Raw genomic sequence first — 21,580 nt, forward strand, 5'->3', positions numbered from 1 at the left:
AGGAACTGAACTATTTTGATGGGGGTTCATTTATGATTTAGAATTTTTTAGACCTAAATGCCTTTATTTTTCTTATCTTTTGACTTAGTAAAATACCAGATGATCAAAATCTACTATGAATTCAGTAGTGTTTTTCATGGATCCTTATTTTAGAAGTCCCAATTGTATCTATATATTACACATGTAAGAAGCATTCTAGTCTCATCTATTGCTAATTGTATATGTTGATGTGTACTGTGTGCATGCATGCATGCGTGTGTATGTGTGTGTTTAAGGTCTCCCAGGGGATTTTGGATTGTAATCTATTAATGCAAAATGTAGAATTTATTTCCTTAAACAAGGAATTTTTAAGCTCGGTATGACTGATACTTTTGGCTGGATAACTCTTTTTTTTGTGTGTGGGGGGGGGCTATTCTCTGTATTGTGGTCTGTATACACTGGGTGCCAAGAGAATCCCATTCACATACATCCTGAGTTGTGATAACCAAAACTGTCTCTGGATGTTGCCAAATGCTCTCTTAAGGGCAACACTTCCCCCAACTGAAAACCACAGTTTTAAACTTTCTCCATGTTCTAGTTCTCTCTAAAGAAAGCTATTTGTTGAGTCAAACTATGTTCTAGAGAAAAAAAGAATAAATGAGGAGTAAGTAATTCTCATTCGAAATACTCAGACTTTATGAATGTGATATTTTGACTAGGTTTGATGATAGTGTTGGTTTTTTTTTTTTTCAAGTATTTACTTTTCGCCTCGGGGTCACTCTTTCAAGTGGAGTCTTACAGATTGAAAAAACAATGCTGCAATGATTGGTGACACTTGTTTTTGTCCTATCAGGGTCCAAATATGTGATCTTACACAAATCACTTTTTTTAAAAAAAACTTAGTTTAAGTTCAGATCAGGCATTGAGGTAGAGGACTATAATTGGGATGGAAAATAGAGGGGTCATTTTATTACTCATTTTCCACTAAAAAGGCAAGAATAGAGTCACAGTGACATTAAAAGTAGCTAAGGCTGTAATCATCAAGACAGAAAATGGCACCAATGAAACAAAGTACAGAATTTTAGGGTAATTAAGAATACAGGGAACTAAGTTTCTGAGGGACAAGATGATAGTGATGGGCACTAGATAGTGAATAACACACAGGGAATGATAGATGCTCTAGAATAAATGCTCAATACTAAGAAAAAAAGCAATAAAAAAGGGAGAACGAAAGCATGTAGAAGGTTAAAAGGGCTTAACAAACACCAATAAATTTAAAGGAAGAAAATACAGGTACAATTATTGACTCATTTTCAAGAAATAGTTCACAAGTATCAGGAAAGGAAATGACAGAAAATGTTCCTATCAGGTTGATCTCAGATGTTGCTCATCACTTTCCTACAAAGACTAGGCAAGCATTTATACCAGCTAGTTTCCCACCCAATAGCATTCTATTTTACTGACACAGCTGTGATTTCTAACCACATTATTCTCTTTGGTTTTGGTATTCTATCACTTTTCTTTAGGAGTGGGGGTGGCGCCAAATCGAACTGTGCTCAGAATTTACTCCCGGCACTCGTGGCTCAGCTGGGTATGGTTGGTTGTATGGAAGGCAGATCACTTTCCTTTTAAAGAAATTTTTTTAAATTATAGTTGCTAATTTTTAGAATGATCTTTATGACTGTACCTTACTTAGACAGCTCCGATTCAAGTAGCTCTAGATTCTTGGGATAGTGCTGGTGTGAGATCACTTGCCCAGAGTTATGCAGAAGTCACCAGTGTGTGGCAGGGATGGCTTTCTACAGATATCTGTGGAGACTCAGGGCTCCTCCTCAGAGAGCCTAAGTCAGAGAGACTGAGTCACAGGTGGGGTCTGTTGGTAAGTTCAAGTAGCGACCCGCTGACATGGGTCATTTAGGCTCTACTACAAGGAATCTAGACAGAATGGTGAAGAAGTAATCTTGGCCCACGGAATGCCCACTCAAGGAAGCCCACCTTGGCATATCTTTTCCATAAACTACACAAGGATGGGATTCCACAGGACATCAAAAGACTGCGTGGCCCTTACCAACCAGATGGTCAGACTTCTTCGTCAAAACGCTGAATGAACAATTTGAGGTTCTTCCTGTCCCTGGAGTGAGCAGATATCACTGGGCTACACTAGCATGACAGGGACAAATGGAGACATTACTGGCGCCCACTCAAATAGAAGATCAACGGCATGACAAGTGATACAAGTGATACACAAGGATGAATACTGCATTGATAGGAGCAAGAGGTAACACTAATGAGGGCTGGGAGTTCAGTGTAAGCAAGGCAGACAATGATGACCCGTCAATGGGAGAGAGCAGAATGGGATAAAGGGGGCTGCTAAGGGATGCTTTCAGAACCATTCTGATATCTGAGATTACTGGAATATCAGTTCCCACTTCCCCTAGCCCTGAAAGTTGGGTTTGACAAGTAATTTGCAAGCTGGGGAAGATCCTGTGTGATTAGAATTATTGACTGTTGGCTTTGTTTGGGACCTCAGCTCCATTTTTCAGAAATGGTTTCTGTGTTTTAATCAGAGACATTGCTAGGCCTTTGTCAGCAAGTAGAAAACCAGGTGCTCCAAACGGCTATCTTTATTAATTTGTTAACTTAAGCCACTTACTCAGACCGCCCTGAAGTTCAACTGCTCCCTGTCATCTTAAGTTCGTCCAGGCTTTGTGCAGACAACCAGTGAGCTGTCCTTGGGTACTCTAAAGTGTCAGAGCTCATGCCCTTGGGTCCCTCCTACATGGGAGTTCCACCTCTCTGAAGAGAAGCAGATGCACTCAGAGTCTGGTGTCCTGGACTGTCACTCCTAAATGACAGGAGAAGAGCTTCTGCAAAACTCCATACAACAGGAACACCACAGGATCTGGAAGCCAGACGATGTTTCCCCTTCCCTTGACAATGAGCAGTATCAATGGCAAATGTACCGTGTGCTGCACAATGTGCCTTGGTCTTACAGTTTCACGGGAAATGCTCCATAACTGATTTTGGATGGGCTTGAGGAGTGGTGACAAATAAATCAATCAGGTTAATTTCAGACTTGTGAGCCAATTCACAAGTCTGAAAATCAAGCCTCGGTATTACTAGGACATTTGGATCTGCACAATCTCTTTATTTTTTTCATTTGTCATCTATTTCTGGGGCTGGAGCAATAGCATAGTGGTAGGGCATTTGCCTTGCAGGCGGCTGACCTGGGTTAGATTCCTCCGTCCCTCTTGGAAAGTCCGGCAAGATACCGAGAGTATCTGGCCCGCATGGCAGAGCCTGGCAAGCTACCTGTGGCATATTCAACATGCTAAAAACAGTAACAAACAAGTCTCACAATGGAGACATTACTGGTACCCACTCGAGCAAATCGATGAGCAACAGGAGTATAGTAACAATGACAGTGACATCTATTTCTGAGCACTGGTTCTGTGTAAAAATCAGCATGCTAGACTGAAAACAAATAAAACCACCCAAAGCCCCCAGAGAATCTGCCTTGACATTGTGTCTTAGCACAGTGTGGTGATGATTCTGAGACTGAGAAGGCACGAGGTACTTCCTCATACCACGTTGCTGCTGACCACACGGAGGAAGATTCTCTGAAGAGGCTCCAAATATGGCAGTAAAATCTATGAATGAATCTGACAAGTGGCTCTATAAGCAGCAATATTTCCAAGGAGGTGACTAGCAGAGAATGCCCCCCCTCCCAAAGAGAGTGGCACAAAAGAAACCAATACAATGATGTCAAGGGGTTGTGTTCTGCTGGTACACAATGCCTCAGCTGGTAGTGGATGCTGGGAAGAGAAAAGAGTTCTTCCTGAGGGTTCCCCCTGAAGTTGGTCTTGGGTTGTTCTTACTTTTGAGGTTACTCAGATTAGTTGCTATGGAAAGAGTCTTAGTGAGTCTGGGAGGTGGTGCCAGCTTCCTGGGAAAACTGTCCTGATCCCCAATCCCTTCACATTGCCAGCAACTCAGACAGATATCGGAATAAATCTGGGCACCCTTCAGTTCTCAGCACCACCCCAAGTTCACAGAGAAACCCTATTTGCCAGCTTCAGAGAGAGCCTGTGTTCTGTTGAGTTCTCCCATCCTTTTGCATGTGCAATGGTACAGTTATTGTGCAGCTTCCTAGTCTTGGGGTTGTGGGATCCTGAAAGGCAGAAGGGAGTGGAAAGGGGCCTTTGTTCTATTTACACTGCATCCCAAGCATGTGGGGGGCAATTAATTTTACTTCTTAATAGGAAGGGCTTCTGGTTTAGTAGGGAACTTCTGGTGAGACCTTGCTCAGTTCCCTCAGAAATCTCTGCAAGGTCAGGTAAGGCTGAAAAGCTGGAAAAAGTAGCTGTTGGGATTTTTTATTGAGCATGACAAAATTGTCTCAGGATTCTTTCTAATAACAAAGGGGACACATTTTGTTTTAGTTTGGTTTGAGGGGGAAGCACATCTGGATTTGTACTTAGGGATAACTCCGAGAAAGATTCTCTGAAGATGCTCCAAATATGGCACTGAAAGTTATGAATGAGTAGCACTTTTCCCCTTGCACATCATTCTCAACAGGAATTCTGTTCCTCTGGTGAAGATCTCAAATGAGACACTAATAAGCAAACAATGCCCCAGCCAAAGGTGATGTGCTTATAAAGTATGATAGTCTCATGCACTGAAATAGTAGTGCCATAGATACATAGTAGTAGTAGTGCCATACATACAACTCTAAAACACAAACAAAAATATTGACCCTGATCTTGGATCTAGTAGTAATGGCTTCATGTTCTCCTTAACGATTCCATTTAAAATGTGAAGGCTAGAGAGATAGTATAGTGGGTAATGTACTTGCCTTGCATTGCTTGGCAAGGTTGAATCCCTAGCACCAGATATGGTCCCTTAAGCCTAGCCGGGAGTTATTCCTGAGCACAATACCAGGAGTAAGCCCTGAGCACATTCTGATGTGCCTGGCCCCAACCAAAGCAGAACAAAATGTGTTCCCTTCCTCATTATCAAAGAATCCTGAGACACTTTTTTCCTGTTCAATAAAAATCCCAACAGCTACTTTATTTCCCAATCACATGATACACAAAGTATTCCACAAATTAAAATTGGCTTTTCCTAAGACAAAACCAGTGAATATGGTTACCATCTTCCCTAAAACTAAGTGAAGATGACAGGTCTTGGCTCTTGGCTCCAACAATGTTCTTGTGCCACATGGATAAGCTGACACTTAGTGTCTCGTGCCTCTATCCAGGTCTACTTGGCACCCAGCCTAAGCCTGAGCCCTGTGGTCTGCTGAACCAATTCTCCAGAGAGCAAGCAATGCAAATGCATGGCACTAGCATTAAACTACACTATATTGAATAATTCCTCAGAGATTTAGCAAGTTCTTTCAGACTGCTATTCTGTATGAAGAACCACTATTATTCATAATCACATTAAAAGTTCATCAGGTTGATCTATATAAATATCAGTATATTAGTATACCAGCCAGAGGGAGTCACTGGTTCAGAAATATTGTGCCACGTGAAAAAACTACATCAATAACCAGGCCTGTTATTTAACCTTCGCAATTCTGTCTTTCTTGCTTTTACTCTCCATTTTTGCTGACACCACACTCATTGGGCATGTCAGAGGATCAGGAAGAAGGCCAGTGTGGTGTGGCAGAGATCCTGGGAGGGACAGAAGAGCACCAAATGAGATGGGAAGGTAGGGAGAGGGCAGAGCATGCCAGGCCTTGTAGGCCTTAATCAAGCATTTATATTTTTTCTGAATACAAAGAGAACTGCCTGAAGGGACTTAGGAAATGAGTGCATGATGTAATTTACATTTTATAAAGATCACTCTGCCAGTCTGATAAATTTATGCTTTATGTCCTTGATTGGATCACAAATTACTGGATCATAGGACTCTAAGATACATTCCTCTAAATACTCTCACTTCATTTGCTTGCAGAAGTTTTCAACCAATAATTCTCAAACATTTGTCAGCAGCAGAATCACCAGAAGGCTCATTCTAGCACAGCTCACTGAACCTCAGAAGTAGTGGGTTTGGGAGGAGGGTGAGCAAGAACTGGCAGTCCTAACAAGTTCCCAGGTAATGCTGGGAAGTAGGCTGCTAGTCCAGGCACTGCATGTAGAATGCCAACTTCAGCTGAATAAATCAGTCAAAAGAGGGAAATGAGAATATTGGAACTGTTTTCCCAAACGAAACAATAGAAATAGTAGTTTTAGCCAGATCTAAGATGTCAATCGTCTTATGATTCTTCTCATCCCCTCTGAAATTTTTCTTTTCACTATATGATAACAAAAGGACTAACCACTGCATGTAGAAATACTCTGAAAGGAAATAGATCATTGTGATTAGACAAGATGAGACACTTCAGAGGTTGCACTGCCAAGTTTAATTATAAATCAAATGTCATTCAAAGATGACTTTTTTTCTCACACAAAAATATGTATGTGATTTATTTGTGTAGGCAGTTATTATCTGCATTAATCCATAGAGGGTATGAGGTAGGGAGGCATTTGTTGGTGATATTTCAAAGCTAGAAATTAAACTAAACTTTTCCTTGGAATTTGGTGGTAAGAATCACCATGGTCCATTCCTGCTAGGCTCATGGCACACAGCATCATCAGTGAACATGTTTACTACTAGAAGACTCAGAAGCATTACTTCTTGCAGGAGTTCCCAAACATTCCAGTGTGGGTGTTTAATATGCCAGAATAGAAATGCAACTCAAGATCGCAAATATACTATGGGAATCAATGGACAAAATAAGCTTCAGGAAGAACCAGGTCTGATAACTGTGCAATGCCCCAGACTCCTGAGGATTTACTCTGCTTCTTCACACAAAGAGCACCATGTCCAAATGGAGATGTTAAAAGACCTAGAAATTATTCCTGCAGCCCAAACAGCAGTGGAAAGTTCAGGCTTATGAATGGCTAGGGACTTGGGGTTTAGTAGGAAGCTTTGAAGCCTAAAGCTTACAAGGTTACAGATTCACATTTTATTTTGGACAAAGCGTGTTGGACATAGCCCAGGTTTATGAAGGGTTATACTTAAATGAAAATGATATCTAGTCTATTTCAGTAGATATTCAGGGTCCCAAAGTGTTACCAGAGGAGGGATTCAAAACATTAAACCCTAAGGAACAAGATAAAAGACCACTGAAAACCAGAGAATTTAAAAAATGGAAATAACAAATATAATAATAATAAACAGGAATCAGTGAATGAACAGCACCCTTTGTTCACATAGCTAGGCATAACCAGCACACGGTCAATGTCACAATCACATCATGTGGGAGATGAACCTGGATTCATCTTCCATACAGGTGGTAATCATGGAATATTTTGGTTGTGAATTAAATAAAAAACCATTACCCCCTAAGCTCCAGCAAAAAAAAAAAAACAATAATAAAGTAGAGGTGAGCTCCCAAGTCCAAGGTCATTACTCATAGTAAATGCATCATCCCATATAGTTACCCACCTCCAAAAGGGTAAAAGTAAACATTGGACCTGCTCTGATGTTAAACTGCCACTGGATCCTCCCTGCTGTCTCCCTCCTCCTCTTCTTCTTTACAGACAGGTAAAGTTGGATCTCTTGAAGGAACTGGGGGCTCCCACTCTAGGCAAAGGTTGGACAGGTGATCAATGTACAGCATGAGATTTGACTGTGCCTCCGTGCCTCCGACAGAGCTGGATCATCTGGGGCAATGAGAATTATAAGCAACAAGAAAGTGGTATTAATAGCAAGGGTAGTATAGCCCAGTGAACACACCACACTTCCCTAGGACACACAGCAACCATCCCTTTCCTCAGACATTCTGAACACACTTATTAAGCACTTATCAAGCTCTGGGGATACAGCAATGGCAGTATAAATGCAGCCCTGCTACACCGAGCTCTGTGGAACTCAGAATAATGAGACAGCAGTTAAAAGACAGTGGTAAAGAAACCTAGAGGATGCCAAGGAATCCAAATTAAAAAAAAAATCATTCCAGACTTGTGGGGATGGGGGTGCATGGGTGGTAAGGAAAAATCTTCCTGAAAGAAGCAACATTTAACAATAAGCCTGAAGGACTCAGGAACTAGTCAGACACAACTGGGCTATGTCAGCACACGCAAAAAAAAAAAAAAATCTGAGATGAGTGAGCAAAGCTGGTCTTTGGGCTTGAAAGCCTTCAGCTCGCAGCTATTCCCCAACCTGTAATCCTACACTCAATCAGAGCACCAATTTTGGAGTCTGAAGCTCTCATCATATGGTATATCTTCAATTCCCACAATCATCTCAACCTCTTCCTTTGAGCGAACTTAGAAATGAAAGAATTTAGAGATAAGTTAGTTATAGAAGAAAATAGAAAGCCAAACATAACACCGAATTGCTATAGGAGAGAGCCAATAGCAACCACTTGTTTAATGCACTCCGGTATCATGGATAAGATGTCATGTGTATTCAGGGCTGTTAAAACAGACAAGACACTGGACCACAGTGATAATCAAATGTAGGAGCTCTAAGACATCTTCCTTTTAGTGCTCTCAGTTTAGACTTCCTTCCCCTTCAAATTAGAAGCAGTGTTTTTCTCCTCTCACCCCTAGTGTTTCTGATATCTAAATGGTTCCACGGCCATGATACCACCCATATAATTAAGGAAAACAAGATAGCTTAGGAAGCCAACCTTGTCAAGTATTTCCATGCAGGAAAAGGACAACGTGCCCCCCGCCCCCACCAAAAACCTATGGCTATTCCAGTAGCTTGAGGCTGCTCAAGATTCTAACTGCCTTTGCATTATGAAAGAGACCATTGTAGGAGATGGTTTAAGATATGACAATAAGCACGTGGTCATTTTACCAAAATACATAGTTCAAACTAGCTTTGCTTTATGTCTTAATATTATCATATAATCCAAGTCTTATAAACAAGATTCCCTGATTGAACACAGAAAGAAACAAAACCTGACTTCTAAGAACTAGAAGAGGCAGTTATTCTAGAGACAAAGAAGGGATGTCTTTTTAACCCATGACAACACAAATTTGTTTAGGTTTTCCCTCCACTAAGTAAGTAAGCAATTAGGTTTTTTCCAATAAAAATATCCCCGTGCATGTGCAAATACCAGAGGCAATCATATAATTACCCTGCCCAATCAGATTCAATTGCTGACAGTTGAGTTCCCACTGCTCATTAACTTCAGATCACAATGAGGTCTTTACGGAAGCCCTTTCCGCGTCTTTACAAAGGGTCCCTATGATGCCTTGAGCAGCCCTAGCACTGCTTCAAGCAGGATAATCATCCCAAAATGGCCAGGGCCAAGGCCAGTCTATTCTGACTTCCCTCTGAAAAAATAAAAGGAAAATTCGAAAAACGCTGGCTTAAACACTCTTGCTTCATTTGTGAATCTCACTTCTAAATATAATAGTAACCTTTCACCCCCACACTTTAAGTGCCATAATTATATAATTAAAACCAATTATGTCATTTAACAGAGAGACTTTTTCAAGATCCACGGCAAGTCAATTAACTCAGTCATTGACCTTAGAAGATTTCCCACACTGACCTGCAACAATGAGGAATGGGATAAATTTAGACACTGACTTCCCAAAAGGCTGGCATCTAGATGGGTGGGTTTTAGCAGGTCTAGATTCTTCTAGATTCTGTCTAATAGAATTCATTTTCATTTACCACAACTACTTATTTGCACATGCCTTCCGATATCTTAAGATGCTTGCTTGATTTTTTGATAACCACCCTGTAATATTACTATTTCCATTTTGTAGAAGAGGTAAAGGAGGAGGAGGTAGGAAGAGTTAGTTATGTCAAACTGTGCAGCTAGTTAACTGCAAAAGTAAGGTATTGAAGACAAAATGCAGGGCAAAAATTTGAGTCTTTCACTTTAGAATCCTTGAGAGAGAGAGAGAGAGAGCGAGAGCGAGAGAGAGAGAGAGAGAGAGAGAGAGAGAGAGAGAATGTGTGTGTATTTATACTAGGTATCCTTTCTCCTATTGATCTCATCCTGATTTCCCTTTGAGACAACACATCTCTGTCTGTTTTAGTCTATGAATATCATTCAGGCATTGTTTCAGCTCTGAGAAGAGTATATGACCTGATGAAAGCCAATGAGATAAAAGCCAATGAGATAAACTGAGGCTTCCTGAGGTCCTTGGGGAAACCTCTCACTTTCTAACTGGGCTTGTGTGTGAGGGGAGGCAGTGTCTGAAGAATGAACAGCCATTTTGCTTACTCCAAAGGAATGAGAGAGAGCAAGTCAAGGAATGAAGAGAGAAAATGGTTCGAGCAAACACTGCTGAGACCCCTCACATTGACAGTAGAGTCATTCAGAAGATGGGGTTAGTTTAATGGTATAGATGGGAAAGTAGGAAGAGCATCACCACCTACAGTATGGAGGAGGCCTGATTACAAGATGAAATTAATTGACCATGGCTCAACACAGCAGTCTCGCCTCCTGCTCACAACAAAGTTAAATGCTTTCCACTTTTGAGTTATTTTTAAAACATACCATTTTATGGGCAGGAGGAAGTACTCTAATCTGCAGAATGATTTTTATCACAAACTAAACATCCTTGTAACTTTTTGGTCCTCTGCTTTGGTCAAAGTTGTCTCTCTTTGGAGTGGGGACAGCTGTTGGAGCTAAGAAGACCTGCTACGAGTCTGCACTTTGCCCCGTTCAGTGGCACCCTTATGCTCTTCAGTTCCTGGAGTGCTGTGCATGGAAGAACTCAGGACACCCACAATCACAGAAATGCAAAGTTTTTCTTTATCTTTTCCCTCTCAGGTCTTGAGGAAAATGAAGAAAGGGACTAGGATTATAAATCACGCACGATTGTATTGTGGGACCAGATCATTCCTTGTTGTTGGCATTGCCTTATAAGAGGCAGTTGCTTGCCCCCCCCCACGCCCAACACACACACAAAGTGTCAAAAGATTCACTCTACTCAAATTGGGACAAACATAAATGTCTCTAGACATTGTCTAATACATAGGGCTTGGGGCCAAGATCGTTTTCCAGTTGAGAACCATGCTTTAACAGAAAAGCTGAGGTATTTGTAGGGTTTTCCTTAAAGCCTTAAAAATAGTTCTCATATGATGTCTTAAAGTGTGAGGAGTAAGGGAACTACCATGCTTCTTAAACCTTTACAAAAACCATGGAAAATATTCTCTGAGCATGGCTAAAAAAGATAAAAAAGACCCAGGATAACAATACTGCTTTCTCTGAGACCTATGAAACCTTATAAAATCTACTGATCCATGAAGGAGCAGAGTAGAGAAAATAAATCAAAGAAAAATCATTTTACTTAAAGACCAGGAAAAGGAGAAGGATGTGGAAGAGAAAATTATAAATGAAGGACAGGCATCTATAAAGTGAGTTCCAAAGTGGGTATTTGGCTTCTCATTTCCACAGGAAAGAAAATGAAACCCGAAAGATTGTGGCTGGATTTCCTGCACTCAGGTTCAGACACAGAGGCTGGACTCAATCATTGGTCCCTCTAGCAAAGTACTGAGACATGCTAACAAGAAAGGTCCCAAATGATAAAGCTTCACATGTTTATTCAAATGTGGGCCAAAATATTTAAATAAATAAGTATGTTTACAAAATATTTTTTAAAGAAAGGCACGGACTTGTGTGTGTGTGTGTGTGTGTGTGTGTGTGTGTGTGTGTGTGTGTGTGTGTTTGGGACCACAGTTGGCTGTGTTCAGAACTCACTTTCATTTCTGCACTCAGGAACAATTCCCAGCAGTGATCAGGGGACCATTTATGGTGCTGGAGATTTAACCCAGGTTGGCTGCATGCAAGAAAGGTGTCTTGACTGTTGTACTATCTCTCTGGCCCAAGCGTTGACTTTATTTGAAATGCCAGCAGTAAGAAGAGTGAGCTAATTCAGAAGCCCTTGCTGAATTCTTCAAGGAATAAGAAGATGTGATAGTATACACTGAATTTCCATGGGCATTGTTCAGTTGGGAAGAGAGGCTTTGAGTAGGTTCAATGAATTAGAGCATCACACCATCATCTAGGCCTTCCCTAGAAATCCACAATACTGGAATCACAATGAGTTTGATTCAAACAAACCACAAAGTATTTATCTGGGAGCATGTCTCTCAGAAGAACCAGGTTGTTGGGTGTGTGAATACCCAACACTGAAGCTCCAACATTTAGTTGGATGGGTAAATGTGTCGGGAGTTCAACTGATCAGAGTGGTGTCAGTCCTGCTTCTTATGTCCCAGGCAGCCTCCCCCCCAAGTTATCACTGTGTTATAACTATTTTCATCCTCTGAAAGACCTAACCTTCAGTGAGTGGACTAAGTTGCCAATGGAGAAATAAATATCCCTCAATGCCTTGATTGTCTCCCCATTGTTCTTTTAGACTTAGTGATTTTTGTTTTAAGGAAGAGGTCATGTTTGGATGAAATAATAGAAGGAAAATGAATCATTTGTCTCTGCAGACTCGCTCACTAGACTACACACTGGAATAACGTCTGGCAGGTCTGTAGATATCCTTCTGAGTGCTATAAAGAACTGTGTCTTGGGGATCAGAGGGACAGTTACATGGGTAGTGCACTTGCTTTACATATGGCCAACCTGCATTTTATTCTTGGCACCACAGAAGTTTACTGGAGCCCTACCAGGAGTCATTGTTGAGTGCAAAGCTAGGAGGAAGCTCTGAGTACTGTTGGGTATGGCCTAAAATACCCAAACAAAACAAAACGAAGCAAAAACAAAAACAACCCCCCCAAAAATAAAATACCAAACAAACCAAAACAACCAGGTCATTTTTATATGAGAAAGAGAGAGACAGAGACAGAGACAGACAGAGACAGAAACAGAGAGAGACAGAGAGACAGAGACAGACAGAGACAGATAGAGACAGACAGACAGAGACAGAGGCGGAGAGAGAGAGATGGGGAGACAGAGAGAGAGTTTCCCTGGGCTGTCAGTGAGACAATAGGCAACCTTCATTGTCAATAACTCAACATGATTTCTAAGGGCTTGCTTTTGCCAGGGTAAAACCTAACTCCTAAGGTCCAGAAGAAGATTTTTAATGAGGTACAGAGTTCAGGTGAAAGTGGTAGTTGGCATCTAAAGATGGGCTTCAGTTGATCCAGAAATTTTATGCAAATATTTGTGCTTGATTTTGAGTGCTGGTTTTATGGTTTTCATCATATTCTCAAATTAGCCTAGCTAAATTAAAAAAAAAAAACCAAGAATAAAAAGATTAAACAACTGTTGTTATAAAACTATGACAACTTAAAAACAATGTTTTCTGGGCTATAATTTGCATATCATCAAGTTCTTCCATTTTCAGTCTGATTTTGAATAAATTTATAGAGTCGTGTAACCATCACCACAAGCTAATTTTAGAGCATTTCCAAGGCTTCAAAAGGTCCTGTGCTTGTCTACACAAGTAAAATTCCCTTTTTGTAACAAAAGTTCTAGGGTTGAAAGAAGTCTCTGTGCATATCTGTAGAGCTGAATCACTGTTGTTCTGTTCTCAAGAATTCTACTGAAAATTATTGTTCATCTGAAATTCAAATAAAACTGGTTATTCTGAACTTTTATTTGTGAGATCTGGCAACCCTAAAACAGGAACAAAGCAGAATAAAGCAAGTTCACTAATGTTCATATCTAGAAATAAATGTATTTTTTAAATTTATTTATTTTTTAATTAGTGAATCACCGTGAGGGTACAATTACAGATTTATACATTTTTGTGCTCATGTTTCCCTCATACAAAGTTCGAGAACCCATCCCTTCACCAGTGCCCATTCTCCACCGTAAATAAACTCAGCATCCCTCCCACCCTCCTCAATCCCATTCCTCCCCCCCCCCCCACTGTGGCAGGGTATTCCCTTTTGTTCTCTCTCTAATTAGGTGTTGTGGTTTGCAATAAAGGTGTTGAGTGGCCATTGTGTTCAGTCTCTAGTCTACATTCAGCACACATCACCCTTCCCCCACATGGCCTCCAACCACATTTTACTTGGTGTTCCCTTCTCTATCTGAGTTGCCCTCTCCCCAGAATGTGAGGCCAGCTTCTAAATCATGGAGTCAACCTCCTGGTACTGAAATAAATGTATTTTTACTAGCCTACTGTTATATCAATTTTGAACCACCCAGGTACACAGATAGAGCTTAGTTCCAGTCAGAATACAGGCTGAGGCCTAAAGCTACAGAAATAGCCTTAAAGTTCAGGACCTAATTGTTGTTTTATGAGCAAGGCAGGGACCTTGGGCACTCATAGGATTTTATGCTACATTTGCCTTGAAAGGTTAAGAAAGTGGAAGTAACTACTGAACTCACAATCAGAACTAGAAATGTGACTTTCAGGGGTATAAATGATAAGAAAATAATTTTAACCTTTTGGGAGATTACAAATCACTGTGAAAGAATTTGATAAAACTTAGAGACCTTTCCATAGAAAAAGGACTATGTGCCCATTCACAGAATTTTACATAGAAATTTTGGGGGCAATTTCATAGGTTCTATGACAATGTTCATAGAACTTTCAGCTACAGGATGGCAGAAGAGACCAGCAAGTTGGCAAAAGTCTTCCTGAAGCTTTATTCTTTGGTTTCACTCTCTCCCATTTGTGTGGAATGGAAGACGAATTTAGGGAAAAGAAACAGAGCAAGGTTAGAAGTCATGAACAGGCTATTCTCAGCCATCAGTGGTAAGAAGTAGAAATTCACTGGGTTTTTTTTTTGTTTTTTTTTTTGCAATGCTTTGATATGAACCCAGGAGACTCAAATAAATACTCTGGGGCTGGAGCAATAGTATAGTGGGTAAGGTGCTTGCCTTGCACATGGCTGAACCTGGGTTTGACCCCTGGGTTTTATCACAAGGTCCTGTGAGCACCGCCAGGAGTGATTCCTGACTGCAGAGCCAGAAGTAACCCCTGAACATCATCAGGTGTGGCCCCCAAACAAAAAACAAAAACAAACAAAAAAGGAAGTACTCTGCCTCTTTAGCCCTGTGGTAAGAAGTGGAAAAATTTGCTTGAGATTCACTGTTGTAAAGTGAACTGATGGGCTCCACTCTGCTTTTACAGGTGTCATGGATTTCCTGAGAGGAATCAGAGAAGGGCCTTTAGAGCCTGGAGCAGAGCACAGGACTCCATACTTCCAAAAGCAAAAGTTTAAAAAAAGCTTCGAACTTTTAGGGTAACCTCTCATCAGGGTTATAAAACTTCTGATCATTTGATTCTAGAATCTACAACATAAAGATCAGAAGCAAAGGTAGAAAGAACCTCACCCTTGTTTGGCTTTGAGAACAAGACAAATATGAACTTAGCTGAAATGGGGAAGAAAGACATCTTGGCTCTCACCACCCCACTTCTGCAATTTTTGTTTCTTTTGCACAGCTCTTTTTCTTCCATAAGGAAAACCTGAAAACTGCCCGGTCTGATTTTAGTACAATAAAAATACATCCCTTACTTGAACATTTCAACTTTCTTTGGAGAACAAAGCTATCCAATGATATTACATCACCAGAGTCTATCGTACCAACTGTCACAGTAAGCCTCAAAAGATGAAGCCATATGTACCCATGTGCTTTAAAGAGAGTAATTTTTGTGTGCGTGCACCTGAGATCAGCTGTAGCATATTTTCTAATATTACCGTCCCATTTCCACAAGAGAAAACTGAGGGAAATTTATGTCATTTCCACAAATTCAGCCAGCAATGACAAAAAAAAAAAAAAGATTTCAAAATTCTAACCCTTACACTCAGAGTCACTGTATTATGCAGAAGAATTCCATAATTTGTAATTACATACAGGTTTCACTTAGTTTTTTTCTCAAAAAAATAATCTACCAATGTACAGATGCTTACTATCATGCCCAGTGATAAGAAGCATAAAACCGTGATGAATGTTTATTCCTTCTTCTCGACATCTAGCGTGTGGATATTTATCATTGCAAAGGAAAATGAGTGTTTTGCTTGGTTTTATATCTTTCCCATCCTTGGTCCTTGAAACAACCTGAAAAACGCAGACATGCTGCCCTTTGTTCTTCCTGTTGTCATAAGATCCCAGTGGCATGCTGGGAGAGCATGCTGGGAGGCAATGTTCTGCACTCTGCGTTAAGACTTCTTTTTAAAACAGAGCTTGTGTAAATCACAGACAAAGTTGACAAATTTCACGGCTTAGTCATGGCTAACATATCGGATTTCATGGTTTGACAGAGATTAACAAGAAAATCATATTAGAGTTACAACTATTAGTAGATTCTTAGATATTCGATAAAGGGATACCAAGTTCTCACAATACCACTGCCCACTGCCCAGCACTTGTCCCTGAGATGCAGAGCTTCCAAGAATCCAGGGAGAGCAAATGGAACTTTCCAGGGGTCCTCAGAGTCACCTCAGGGCTGGGCTATCACAGGGGAGAGCCTGTACTTAATGGAATCCAGGGAAAAGCTAACAATCGAGGGCTAAAGTAAGGTTTAGCATTTATGACCCAATTCATAAAAGTGTAGGTAGAAAAAAAACATACGCTGTTTGTACATAACACAGGCATTTTGCTCTAACACCCATGCACTAAAGACAGGAATGAATGATCACAGTTGTTGAAACTAAGCTATTTTTGGTAAAAATTAAGTTTTCACATCTTTATGAGGAGGCAATTCAGCAGAGGTCTTGTTAAAAGTAGTGGCAGGAGAGCGAACTTCAAAAAGCCTGCTGACTGTGGAGCCATTTGGCCTGAGGGCTCTGCATATCCTTTCTGGGCTAAGAAGCCGACTAGCTTGTCAACTTTGCATAAAAGACAGCCAATTTGTCAGCCATTTGCTTTCATTCTCTTTCTGAGTGTTCTTCATGATAAACTCTTCTGCCTTCTGGTCTTCAATATCATGTATCTGACTGGAAGATGAAAATTCACTGTGTCTTGGGCCGATTTTCCTTCCCTGGCAATCCTCCTGGGTCTTATAGGATGTCCTTAATCAGAACCACATTACTCCGCTCAAGAAAGTCCTTGCACAGACGCTGGCAAGACACTAGGACAAATTAATTTCAGAACCTGGAAGGTCAGCTTGGGAATAAGAGCTGTGGTTATCTATTGTGTTTTCTTTAGTAGAGAGAATGAAGGCACTGTGCTACCCTCCTAGGAAACTGAGACTTGTACTCACACCTATGGGGTGGGGGAAGACAAAAAGAAACTGAGATTTGAAGCAGCAGCAGCCACTTATGAGAGTAGTTCTTTAACTTGACTGAGCACAATAGTTGTGGAAACAGAAACACCTCATATTCCAGGTGTTCTGGACATGAGCAAGGACTTTCTCATTTCATCCAGGTAAGTTTTTTTATAGTTCAGAGGCACCCTAAATTGGTAAAATAAAAATACCCGAGGGATTAACAAGGTTGGTCAAAAATATTGACAACTAAGTATGTGTATGTGCATGTGTGTGCATGTGCGTGTGTGTGTGTGTGTGCACGCGAGCGTGTGTGTATGTTAGGCACCCCCTCCAAAAACAAAGCCTCTAATAATAGTAACAACAACTATCACCATTGATGATACTCTTATGTGACAGATACCATGTGTTATTTCATGATAGCATGGCAGACACTGTCTTTGTTCTTTTTCTGTAATACAAACAACAAATAAACAAACCTAAACAGATTCACAAAGTCAGTCGTGCAGCTTCTATTGAGTTAATCTGGGGAAGTAAGGTGCCTGACTCCTGAGCCCATATTTTTAAACAATGTGTCACATTAAGCCCTCGAAATTCTCATGAGTTCCACTGAAACGATACCCATGTTGAAAAAAAGACACCATTTTTATGGGAGGAAGTGATGAGGGACAAGAGAATTTCACCTACACGTGAAAATGAGTTTCTTTGGCAAGTAGAGTTTCTTTAAGCAAATAGGAAGAATGGTTAGGGAAAAAACATACAGAACTGGGAGGAAGATTGCAGAACTCAATACCTAATACTCTCAAGATTTTGTTGTGGACTGGTCTGCCTAGGCACCTATAGATCAGAAGGATGGCAATTTTGGGGAGGATGGATGTGTTCATGGAAATCTTTCTGCCTTCCAATTTCACAGGGATAGCTTTCACTAGGAATGGGCTAATCTTAGAGGTCTGGGGCAAGAAACATTCCCAGTACACCTCTACCTTAACTAACACCACGTGGCAATTCACAATTACAAAAGGAATGAACTTTTTCATCAAACACCCTCCATAAAACCATTTCCCAGGAAATATAACACAGCATGGAGCTAGCCGACTGCAATTTTCCATCAACAATGAACATCGATCGTGGGGGCACAGGTACTATATTTAAATAGATTTTCTTCCTGCTCTTTGGCTGTCTCAAGGAGCCTGAAAGTTGGACCAAGGTCTCACTCCCCTCGGGCCAGCAGGATCGGAATGTTTAATACAGCTTTGTCTCTTCAACACCCATGTGTAAACCACCAATAAACAAGCCAGCAAAGACCTACAGGCCTAATTGCCTTTTAACTCCGCCAAGATGATAAACTCCCAGAGCAAGGAAGGAAAGACTCCCAGGGATTTAACAAGTTTATCTGCTAGCCACTTGAACATTTTCTGTCTGCCTACACTTGAGTGAATTCACCAATAAAAGGATAAAAGGGCCTCAACTTCAGAGTCCTCAATGGCCAAAGAGCTCCAGATACAAAGCAGTGCATGGGCAGCAGAAATCAACCTGGTAACCTGGAATTCTGTTTCATGTAATTCTAAGATGTGCAACAAGAAAAGTGGGGTCCTCCCAAAGCTAGCACTGCCTATTTTCCTTTTATTGACCAAGATTTACAAATCTTCACCTATAATATAGAAAACTGTTCTCATAAGGAAAAAAGCAACTGATCACTTACCCAAAGGCTCGAAAACTGAAGTGGGGGCAGGGGGCGGTGATCCTGAGAGAAGTCTTCTGGGTCCTGTACTGTGTGTATGTAGTATTGTTGTTGTTGGTGGTGGTGGTAGTGTGTGTGTGGGGGGGGGGGCAGGGAGGGAAATAGAGTGCTCATCATGTCCAAGCATATTCTTCAGGGAACTTTCTCTTTCTGAATTTACTCTCAAATTTAACATTTGGGGTTTTTTTGTTGTTGATTTTCACCCTATAACCAGAAGAAAACACTTGAGAACTCTGTGCGGATGGAAGTTCAATAGGAAAAGCACAATAAAACAAAATCAGTGAGTGCACAGAAGTGGTGGTGTTCCAGACAGAAAGAGAGAATGTTTGGGGGAGATCACTTTATAAATTTCCTTTTCAAAACTTATTTTAAACAAATTATTGTACAAGAGAAAGAATGATGAAGTTCAATGAGTTATAACATTCTAACAAAACATATTTAAAAAGAACAACATTTCATCATGAAGGACGGATCAATCAATACAAAACTGTTGTTTTGTGGGGGAGAGTTGTTGATTTTGTGCCACATCAGGCTATGTTCATGGCCTATTTCTGGCACTGCACTCAGGAATCACTTTTGCTGGTGCTCAAGGGACCATAAGGGATGCTAGTGATTGAATCTGGGTTGACAGTGTGCAAGGCAAGTACCCTACCCACTGTACTATCTCTTTGGTCCCAAACAATGCAAAGTTCTATAAACATGATATTGTTGATTAATATTTGTTAGTGAGGAAAGGTATCCAACATATAATATTATGTTGGACACCTTAGAAGGCTCAAAGAGCAGATTATAAGACATTAATAATATGATTCCATTGTTCTATAAAAAGCATTTTTTTGTTTTTGTTTTTTTGTTTGTTTGTTTTTGTTTTGTTTACTCCTGGCTCTGTACTCAGGAATTACTCCTGGCGGTGCTCAGGGGACCATATGGGATGCTGGAAATCGAACCTGGGTCGGCCACGTGCAAGGCAAACACCCTACCCACTGTGTTATCACAGCAGCCCCCTAAAAACCATTTTTAATTAGAAAAAATAGTAGTGAAAAGACATCGTTCACCAAACTGTTAGTATAATTAACTGGTGTTTTATGAAAGAACTTTTATAAAGAACTTTGTATTACTTGAAAAAATATTTTTAACAGAAATGTATTGCCTTTAATATTAGTTACAGTATTATAGCATCAAGCTAAAGCTCTCCACCAATACCTTTGCTGTCTTGGTCAACAGGAAGTGGATGATATCTAAAATAACTGTCTGGAAAAATCCAGCTCTGCTTTCTCCAGGAGATAAGAAGAAGGCACCTCAGATGATGTGTTCTTGCTTTATTATGACATATTATTAATGCTCAAGAGCCTTCTCCAAATAGAGAAGAATGAATGCTGAAGCCCCATTGGACTCCCAATTCCTGCATGCATATTTTCCCAGCTGGATCCAGCTTCCCTCTTCCTTTCAATTAGGCTACAAATTCTGAGATTCCTTCTATTAAGCTGGCTTGTTCCACATAATAAAACAAGAACAGGTCTAGAGTAGGGTACTTGCCAAACTGAAAATCTGAGGCACTATTTTTCTATTAAAATCTCATCTACTATTTTCCTATTGAAACCTGGAAACCACACAAATTCTTAAAAAAATCCAAATAAATTTCTTTAGAAAAGAATTCTGTTAACACTTGAAGACCACCCCTCCCCCTGCCCCCAGCATTGCACGAAGCAAATACTAGGTTGCATTATGCTGAAAGGTAAAAGCAGGGTTTAAATCAAAAGTGATGTGTCTTTCACATCAGGCTTTGTGGATATCAGAGATGATACATTTATACAGTGATGTGTACATCTCTGCCATGTCCTTGCTTCATGATTTCATAATCAGCTCCAGATTTTCTCTTTTCTCCATAAGGCTCAGACTTTTGGATCTGAGAAAAGCAAAGTTTAAGGGCATGGACATAAAGTGGACAGCATGATAAGAAAGAAAGCAGAAATTGAAGTTTTGGTATAGACCTTCTGAGAAGGTACCAAACGAGTAGAGTTCACACACTGGGACCATATGTATTCCTAGAAACTCTTAGAACAGGCATGCACTTGTAAAAATGTCATAAATAAATTTGATCTGTTGGTTGAAACATCCCCCTACCAATGAAAGCTGTGAGAAGTTAAAGAAAGGGATCCTGTATCTTATTGTGCGTGTGCATCAATGGGAGGCACATCAACCAAAGCATTCTAATGCTACTCTCAAAATTCCAAACTGTCTCTAGATTACAAAACAGAGTAAACTGAGAGATCAGCTTAATCTCGGATAAACTTCAACTCTAGAGTTCAAAGGCAACTGGCCTCTCTATGGATTTCAATAGGAGTTTCTTTGAAGGATTGTTCACAAATTCATTAAAGAAATTTCACTGACTTCACAGACTTCGGCATTAAATAGATAACCTGAGCTTTTCATTGCCCTGCAAAATGACTGTTCACCTTTGAAGCTCAGGAAATTGGGATTAAGTAGGCTGTTTGCCTTTTACCTCAAAGATGACTGACTCCATTCCATTGATTATTGAGTCCTCGGGCAATCACCTGGCTGATCAATGATCTAAATTTATTTTCACAATATGGCTCTTCTAAAATGCATATCCTTTCATGGAATATTGTGAATATTTGTTTGTTTGCTAAGCTTTTGGGCCATACCCAGTGATGCTGAGGGGTTACTCCTGGTTCTGCACTCAGGAATTACTCTGGGT

At 40.4% G+C, this 21,580-nt stretch overlaps 1 protein-coding gene across 6 annotated transcripts in view; it reads right to left on the reverse strand.

Moving 5' to 3' along the window:
* The window catches only part of ERC2 (ELKS/RAB6-interacting/CAST family member 2), a 1,118,394-nt gene that overhangs the window by 107,264 nt on the left and 989,550 nt on the right, over positions 1-21,580 (reverse strand). For 4 of the 6 annotated variants that reach the window (XR_008629737.1, XR_008629734.1, XR_008629738.1 and 1 more), the window contains one exon: positions 7,506-7,694. The exons of 1 other annotated variant lie outside the window; for it this stretch is intronic. The gene's annotated coding sequence lies outside the window, so the exon portion shown is untranslated. Of the gene's footprint in view, positions 1-7,476; positions 7,695-21,580 lie in introns of all 6 variants that reach the window. One more of the 6 variants, XR_008629735.1, reaches the window with a different exon arrangement.

Source organism: Sorex araneus, chromosome 4, assembly GCF_027595985.1.
Source record: "Sorex araneus isolate mSorAra2 chromosome 4, mSorAra2.pri, whole genome shotgun sequence".
Taxonomy (NCBI): Eukaryota; Metazoa; Chordata; class Mammalia; order Eulipotyphla; family Soricidae; genus Sorex; species Sorex araneus.